The sequence below is a fragment of the Frankliniella occidentalis genome, unplaced genomic scaffold (genome assembly GCF_000697945.3).
Source record: "Frankliniella occidentalis isolate FOCC.00 unplaced genomic scaffold, Focc_3.1 Scaffold290, whole genome shotgun sequence".
Classification (NCBI taxonomy): domain Eukaryota; kingdom Metazoa; phylum Arthropoda; class Insecta; order Thysanoptera; family Thripidae; genus Frankliniella; species Frankliniella occidentalis.
In genome coordinates this window covers 165,624-174,657 of record NW_026267416.1, presented here as the reverse complement: position 1 = coordinate 174,657, position 9,034 = coordinate 165,624, and the positions used below count along the sequence as shown (strand labels likewise).

General features: G+C 47.5%; 1 protein-coding gene across 19 annotated transcripts in view; it reads right to left on the bottom strand.

The window, feature by feature from the left end:
• The window catches only part of LOC113206668 (sodium channel protein para), an 81,304-nt gene that overhangs the window by 61,711 nt on the left and 10,559 nt on the right, over window positions 1–9,034 (bottom strand). For all 19 annotated transcript variants that reach the window (XM_052273644.1, XM_052273643.1, XM_052273645.1 and 16 more), the window contains exon 2: window positions 8,810–8,911. The gene's annotated coding sequence lies outside the window, so the exon portion shown is untranslated. The remainder of the gene's footprint in view (window positions 1–8,809; window positions 8,912–9,034) is intronic.

The following is a 9,034-nucleotide window of genomic DNA, read 5'->3' as shown; positions in this document are numbered from 1 at the left end:
TCACTTTTTTAACCTTTTAACTAAAAACTTTTACGTAATTATGTTACTGAACCATTCTTGAACATTTTGAACAGTATTCTGGTACTCGTTTGTAGCCAAAAGGTGTGGTACCTGCTATTTTTTATGTAGGATTTCGTCCTGTGGGAAATATTTTTCATGTGGGAAAATGCAACCTGTGGGAAAAATGTCCCACGCCAAAAACCTACAAGAACCTGCGGGAAGGGACTTCTTGTGGGATGCTATGTGGGAATTTTAGTCTGGGGTAGAAATCTTCGCTTTGTCCGCACCAGTGTGCAGCCAGGGCTGGGAGGATAGGGTGAGTCGCGGACAGCAATCCGCCAGTAATCTACTATATCAAGGGAATCCTACACGTCAAATTTCTTCTCCTTTCCGAATCTCTGTTTTAGTTCTTTTACGAAGGATGTGTATTTTCTTCACATTAGCTTCCCCCAAACACACTGTTTTCACCGGTATCGCGCCTCGACCGGAACTCGCCCTCATGCGTTTCTTGGCCCTGGCGCAGCCCGGTTATTTAATATGTGACGTCACGTGAATTGAAAAACGGTATGAGGGTCAGGGGAAAGGGGAGAAAGGGTCAGTGCCGAAAACCGGCAGAGTATGCGTGAGCTGACCGCTGGACCAGCGAGCTACCCCCACCATCCAACCTGTCGGGGTAAAGGGAGCGGCGAGTGAGCTACAATAATGCATCAGTAGTGTCGTATTGCGACAGATATCGGCGTTACTGCAAATCATACACTTTTCTGTGAACGCCGTTGTGGGGGGCAGAAAGACAAACACCAGGTGGACTGCATAAGCCCATTAGATAGCTTTTTCTAAGTATAAAGGAAGGGCCGGGCTAAAAAGGTACATACTTCTATGACAATATTCATTTAAATTCCCTTCGTATACGTTGAATAGCCAACTACAGAGTGTGGCACATTTTTACTTCAAGCACCTAGACACGTCCATGCACTGTGAAAAATATTCGTGAGTTCACGGGAAAATTTTCTATGATGTGAGTCCGTTGAATTACAACTTGAAATTGTAAAATTACAATCACTTTCTATCGACATGGAATTAATCGAGGAGCGAAAATAGGCCGTCGTAAATTTACATTATTTTGTAATACCAAGTTACAAGAAATGTAACCTTACGAGGAAATTCTGCACAGCGTGTATTTGAACGTTCGTCTGCCCATACCAAGCACACGAAGCCCCTTTGGACCAACATTAAGCTATGCGGGCTTGACGGCTTTTTACCGGAGAGTTTACATCCCCGTGAGCCGCGCACGCCCGCAGCCCTACGCCGGGGCCTCGGCCGGGGCCGGTAGGACGGTGCCTCTGCAGAGCCGTGTGTATCGCCCGGATCAATGAGCACTCTGGAGCGAGCGAGGCGGCCCGAGCAAGGCGGGAGGGGGAGGGGGCGCATGCGCGGCAGCCGGGGCGGCAGCTGCCCCCTCCACTACCTCACAGCTGAGACCGCCCGCCGCTGCAGCTGTACCCCCTCCCCCTCCCCTACTACCACCACCGCGGCCCTACGTCCCGCAGCACCGAAACAAAACAGATTACAGGCGTCATTCCTACCCCCTCAGTAAATGACTGACAGCGGAGAGGGGTGAGCGGGTCGGCCGTGTGCGGGACGCGACGGGGTGGGTGGGGCGAGGCAGGGGGCCCGGGCGGGCGGGGGTCCGGCGGGGGTCCGGCGGGGTGCTGGCGGGGCGGGACGGGGACCGGCGGGCGGGGTAGGCGGACGTTTTGGTCGCCGGCCACGCGTCACTGATCTTGCAGCCTGCCTTTTCGCAATTTACCGATCCTACGTAGGATATTAGGTAGGATATTACGTAGGATATTATGGCCACTCGGAAAGAAGAGGGCAGTATAAGATGTTACACCCTGAAAAATAGTTTCTTGATTAAAGTGCACGCTGACACAAGATGAAAAACACAATTGAAACAAAGCAAAATTGTGTTTGGAATAAGCTTTTTCTCTTATTCGAAAGAAAATATCAGCTAGTTTCAAAAGTTAATTTGATCTTGTGTCAGCGTGCACTTGAAACAAGGAAAAATTTACTAGAAACAAAAAACGATTTTTCTTGGTGTACTACTTCAGTCCGTTTTCCCACGCGGCGAATAACTGAGGAATTAGAGGCGGAACACCGCTCCACCTCTCCTCAAATTTATACCATCAGGGTAGTTGCAGGTACAACACAAAAAAGGGTTCTAACTATTACACGCTAAGCGTTCCCGGGCTTTAAACGAAAGCAATATCTGCTAAGACTTCAAACATTGCACATTTCAAAAAAACTTGTATTGTACAGGGTAAGTTTAACCCTCGAGCGATGAACCGTTCCGTTGTATACCCCCGAGGATGAGGTATCCTCCAGTGCACCCCCTTGGTCTCTGTACCCTCCACCCTCGAGGGTACACTAAAACTAGTTCTGATGTATCCCCTACCCTCTGAGACATATACTCAGTCGGCCTCACGCTCAAGACCCCCAAAGATTACGGGCACAGCCAACAGGCTTGTCAGCAGAAGTGTCAGCCGGGCTGTCAGAGGGCTCAGCACTCGCGCCACCTCAACTGACAGGAGTTAGTGCGGCGATGAACCAACTGAGGGGGAAGAGGGGAGGGGGAGGAATGCACAGAGCAGCAAAGCACCACTTAGATCCAAGCTCATTTTGTACTGAATTCAGGCGTAACTGTCTCACTACAAGTGATATTGATCTTAAATCAAGTGCAAAATACTCTTCATTCGATTTAGTGCATTTTCAGCCTTTAATCAAAAACCAATTTTACTTGGAGTAGAAATATGTATTGTGGTGCACATCTTATTCAGCTGTGATTCCGAATCTTAGTGCATTGACAAATTAGTATCCTCTGAACAGAAAAATTATCGTTCTGTCTATGAGATGACATTTCAATACCATGTAGGCAAAATGTTTGCACCTTGCAGCCAGCCAATCAGAAAGGTTTTGCTTTGAAAATCGCTTTTTACGCCTAAATATTTATTAGTTTGAGAGATATGGCAAGTGGGAAGTACACCCAAAATAGACCGCGTTTACCCGCACTCCAAATGGGGAAAAGACAATTTTGTATCCAGCGATGATGCGATCTTAAGCACATCCAAATAGATGCAAATTCGCTCTAAACTAGACACAAAGAAGTTATTTGTACCTATAATCAGTACGAGTTCTAACTTTTCAGTCGAGATAGTTCTTTTTACCTAACACTAAAAGTGTTTGTCAAAGTTTGTAAAAAATGAGTATGGCTCTTTCACAACAAAATTAATTTGGAGTGTACTCTTTGAGCCTTGCTTAAAAATGCGTACATTTATTTTTCAGAGTGGTGTTTGGTAACCACACAAGTGGTGTGTCGTAGAGACCCAAGAGTGACCATGGGTCGTCGACTGAGCTAGTGGACGGAGCGAATCAAATGCGGAGAGTCCCAGAAAGAGAAGCGAACCACAGCAACTCAAAGGCCCACCTTCGGCGTACCTGAGCGAACAACTTGAAAACCGAGCGCGCACCAGAAGCGTACGATTTATTTCGTGTCGGGGTGTGCACTCCTCAACCCACGTCTACCTCCCTGACAATTTCTAAAAAGTCACCACTCTCTAAAATGTTTACTGTGTTTGTGCCGTGCACGAATTTCCATCCATGTCTACATTGGGAAGCTGTAAAAATACAATTCATTAAAACGGAGCTGCTTAGCGAGAGCACCTTTGTCTCCCACGCGGTAAGCTCGGATTTAGCAACAAGGAAGACGGAAGACATGAAACGGTGGGGTAGCGAGTGAAGGAGAGACTAGAGACAGAGGGGGGAGAAAGGAGGGGGAGGGGAGGGAGGCAGATCGATGCCTAGAAAGACTATCACACGCTTGAATTATGCAACGCTCCAGGACGATTACAAGCCAAAGAACAGCTAGCCTCTGGCCCGCTTCCGATTGGATGCAACATCTCCCACTCCTGGAAAAATAGCCACTATTACAAAAAATGTTCGAAAATCAAAGATGTGGGCTTCAAAAATATTTGGGCTGACGAATCGATGCATGATTGAATCTTTTTAAATGAAGCAGGAAGTCTTTCATATGCTGACCAATTTTGTTCCATGAAGTTCCGAAAGTCGATATTATGAAATCGAAAACACGGAAAAAAAGGGATTGGTCATCAGGAATAATAATTAGTTAATTTCGGGACGATCAATCAACACTCGCTGTGGTAACGAATTTTCAGAACCAGGAGTTGGTTGCTAAAACCAAGAACGGCGCTGGAGGAGCCAATTTGTGTTTTGATTTTAGAACGAATGCGTTAGCTAAAGCACCGAACAGCTTGTTCTGGCAACTTAGTTTTGGTTCTGATAACAAATTATTAGTTACCTCAACAATTTTTAGATCGATTGTCTCGAAATTAACTAATACCTAGTTCTGACGGCTGATTCTTTTGTCGTGAACCCCCTGCTGACAACCCCGAATTTTACTACAGTCTAATACCTGTACCGATTTATTTCTTAGTAGATACCTACGTTTTTAAGTAGGAGGCATTACTGATTAGTTTGCTACGTACTGTGAATATTTTTGTAAGTATATACTTACTGATAACAAAAGAACTTGCCAGAAGTGTATAAAGGAATTATTTCGTACCGGGTGTCCAGGCTAAGATATGCCAGTACGTTGGGCTGCCTATGCACTGGCTCCAGGAACTACACGCGGGGGTGGGTGGTGGGGGAGTGGTGTAGGAGCTGCCACTTCCTCGCACTGTAAAAAGCTTGGGAAGAACTATTCTTTGCATTGCAAAGAATTTTCAAGCGTTGTAAAATGCTTTGCATTGCGAACTAAATCCTTCGCATTGCAAACTAATTCTTCGCACCTTACGAAGAAAATCGTTCGAAACGCTACAAAGAATTAGTTCGTAACCTTGCAAACCATTTCTTCGCAACTTACGATGAAAATAGTTTGCAATGTAGAGATGGGCGAACAGGCCAGTTCGAATTTAAACGAACTCGAACAAATTTGGTCCAAAAATCTTCGAACGAACACGAACACGAACAAGCATTTTTTTCTTCGAACGAACCGAACCGAACAATGTAATGTTCAAATTCGATCCGAACACGAACAATTATTACCAATTTTTCTTGCTTACGCGTTATAAAAGCTATCCATTCTGGTTTACAATAGTTTCATTGACGTGTGAACTTGTAGTTATTTATTAAACTGCCACTGCCTTCTCAATTATACCCATTTTTGAGGTGAATTTCTGAAACATATTTTTATTTTGTTCGCCTACGAACTTCTGTTCGAGTAGTGTCCGAACATTTCGAATCCGAACACCTCATGTTCGTGTTCGAGCGATCACGAACAGCTCGATGTTTGTTCGAGTTCGATCGAATGCGAACATGTTCGCCCATCTCTATTGCAATGCAAAGAAAATAGTTTGCAATGCAAACTTCCTTACAATGCTTGAAAATTCTTTGCAAGAATTTTGCAGTGCGCCACCCGCCACGCGCCTACCACCCATGTAGCCAGAGCATAGGCAACCCAACGTACTGACATGTTTTAGCTTGGACACTTACAAGTGATGAAAAATTTGTCAGTAGCTTATTCAGGTTTTCAAACAGCAGGAATCCTGAGATAGGGGTGAAAACATCAGCAAACAGGATGAGAGTAACCAACAGGCAAACTTGCAAGTTATAAAGAGTTGAACACTTGGTTTTTCAGTGGTAATTGCCACGATCAATCACTTCTATGCAAACAATAAATCACATCTTCACTATATCATCGTACAAGTAGTGTCTGATTTTAAAGACCACTTCGAGATCAACAGCTTTTCACATCGAGCATAGCACAGGTTTAAGACTCCCGTCTGTGCCAAGTAAAGATTCGTACAGCACCACCCATACGTTACTATTGAAGCTGTTGGCGAGGTTGTACTCCTCTAGTTTCATTGTGGGCTGGTAATCAGCAGAAGCCCCGCACCGGTGTGGAGGGGGAGGGGATGGAGGAAGTGTAGGGCACAGATCCCAATCACGACAGACAGAATCAAGCCGGGCAGCCCGGGAGTGGTAAGGGGAGGACAGGGGACAAGGGAGGCGATATTAGTCAGAAGGGCCATATAAAGGCACCTAGCATGAGATTGAGGAAGCAAGGCCGACCTCCCTTATAAAAATATTCTGTACCGAAATCAGTCCGATTTTCGGACAGTCCGAGACGACATCCCGGACCTTGCCGAGAATACTACCGAAAATGTGTCAAATCAGCAAGTTTTCGGACTGTCCGAAGGCCGCGACCGGACGTCTATCGGACTGTCCGATGCCCGTGCCCGGACGTATTTCGGACTAGTCCGAATGGTCCAACCGGCTTAAAAAAAGCTGGACGAGCGGGATTCGTTCCCTCACCTGTCGGTCACCGGGTCCCTTGACCGACGCTCTTACCAACTGAGCTACGCCGACGGCTGAGAAGAAACCACACAGGAGAGCCTCTTTAGCTGGGCTCAGAATCTCTTCCGAGACGAGCGCTGTACACGACGAACGAATCAGCGCATCGTCATGCGGTTTTCGGCAAATGCTTTTGCATCGCACGAAATGTTCTGTTCAGGTCATGATGAACGACCTTTTTGAAAAATAAAATATGCCTGTTTAGTTTACTCAAATTTGAAGAGGCAAATTGCCAGCACAAAATAAAATAAAATTTTGTCCTTTAATTTTCCTGGCGCTTTCAGTGCTCAGCAGAAAGTTGAATATGCGTAATAGGTGGATTAAACAAATTTTCATAATTTATTAAAATCATTGTATTGATATAGTTTGCCAACTTTCACAAAAAAAGTACAAGTCTTTAGTGCTTAAACAGCTCGAGACCGTCCTGTGACGACCCGGGTTGATAGTCGGACTGTCTTCGGACGGTCCGGACCGGACTACCGGACTTATTAGGGACTGTCCGGTAGCATCGGACTTTTTACGGACAGTCCTGGGTGCCGAGGGCTACTTTCGGACAGTCCGGGATCGGACTCGGATTGCTGACGGACTGTCCTGGAACATATTTGGAAGTGTCCGAGACGATCGGACTGCTTTTGGAACAGTCCCGGACGAGTTTCGGAATGATTTCGTTTTATAAGGGCTGGGCTACTGTTCAGGGGGGGGGGGGGGGGCATGTTAAAATAAGGGAATGTGAAATATTTTGAGCTCCTAAAAGGGCGCTACTTTGACGAGTTGCCCCTAAGAAAGCAAACCTGTGCATGTGGTTTTTTTAGGCTGTTCTTGCCCGTTTCTCGACTGTTGGCAAAACAAATTCATCCATAAGTGAGAGATCTGTCGTAATCCATGGGCAAAAATGTTTGTAGTGTTCTTGCAATACACGCAGAGAAGGCATTCATCCACAGCCAGCGAAGGTTTAATAGGAATTCCTCAAGGTTTTCCAATTTTCCTCCAAATCAAATGAGACATGATTTTTGCCGTGTGGCCTTCAATAAGTCGACAGCGACAGTCAGACAGTTACACGGTGGGGTTTTCATTGCCGGATGGATAAAAATAAAAAGAATAAAAGGCAAGCTGATAAAACAATTTTTCATTTGATTTCCCCCTCGCTCGGGCCTTTCCAGCCGAAGCGATATTGGGGAAGCGGGTTCCTGTTGCGTTGCCGTCGGCTCGGGATGCTCTGCTCGGCTTTGATCGCCCGGAGGTACCGGCGCCCTCCCTCAGCGGCCTGGTGCTCCCCTGCCGCTACAAAGGCCCGTGCAGAGCCCCGCTGCCGTGATGTGGCGAGGCGCGTTGGTCCCGCCGCCCAACTTTTCCAGCCCCCATCGATTAGTTGTTTTGAACAAGTTGCCGCGAGACAGTGAGGGTTTAGGTACATGACGCGTACAGGGGAGGGAAGGGGAGAGGATAGCGAGTGCTGTCGGGCGCGAGAATGGGAGAAACCTCATTCATATGTGGCACACCGAGATTTTTTGTGGTCTCACGACCATTTTTTGGTGACAATGCCGTACTTAGCAAAACAGAGGGGTTGATTTCAGAAGCCCGCCAGATTGGATACCAAGATGGATTCCTTGGGAAACAAGCAGATCAGCTTCGAAGACAAGCAAAACGTACTAGTTTACAAACTGCAGAATATGCACTGCTTGATTTTACTCAAACTGCTAGCAAACCGGCATCCTCGGCTTGAAAACCAAACTCTCATTTTTGCCGTGTATCGGAACAGATACCGCAGTGTTATGGGATTGATCGATTGCTGATATTTCAGCACGAAATGTGCACCAATTTTCAGACTTCAGAGTGACGTTGCTGCGGCGATAGGCTCGCGGTGAAGTCGTTTGTCGAGCCGGCGGCTTGTGCTCCCAGGCCGTGGCATTCGTCTTCAGCGAGGTTGGGCGGAGCGGCGCAGCTGCCCTGAGAGGCTTGTGGAAAGAGGTCAGGGAGAGCGGTATAGAGGTGGGGCGGAGGGGGTGAGGGTATAGGAGTCCAGGCGGCGCCGCGACAGATTTGGAAAGCCCTGCAGGCAAGCGGCTCCATCCCGGGCGAGAGCTGCGCCGCTCCCGACCCCGGCCGCTCCACCTGCATTGGCCTGGCACAACTACTTTGCAGTCCCCGAAGCCCAACCCCACCCCCTCCCCATTCGGCTCCACTTTCCCGCTTCCGCCCGCTCTGGCCCATTAGAATGAGAAGACGGGGAAGAAAGGGGGAGAGAAGGAGACAAGTCTGCAAGACGGGCACAGTTTCCGTACAGATCACAGAACCGCACGCACCTAGTACTTTAATTTCCACTTATTTTCAATTCATTAAAACTAGACAAACAACGAAAGAATACAGCTGTTCGCGCGCGTACCTGCGTGTGTGTGTGCAGCCGCCCCCCCTCCGCCGCGCAGCCCCAGGCCTTCGCTCTTTTAATTCGTTAAGCGACCCATCCTGGCGAGGACGTCCTCAGGACCTGAAACAGACAAGGGCATGAGGCGTCGGCTCGGCACGGCTGAAAATGCAGTCGACCAACAAATTGAAATTCAGGCGTCGCCGGGAGATGGGTGTGCCGGATCGGAGATGAGGCGAACAGGGG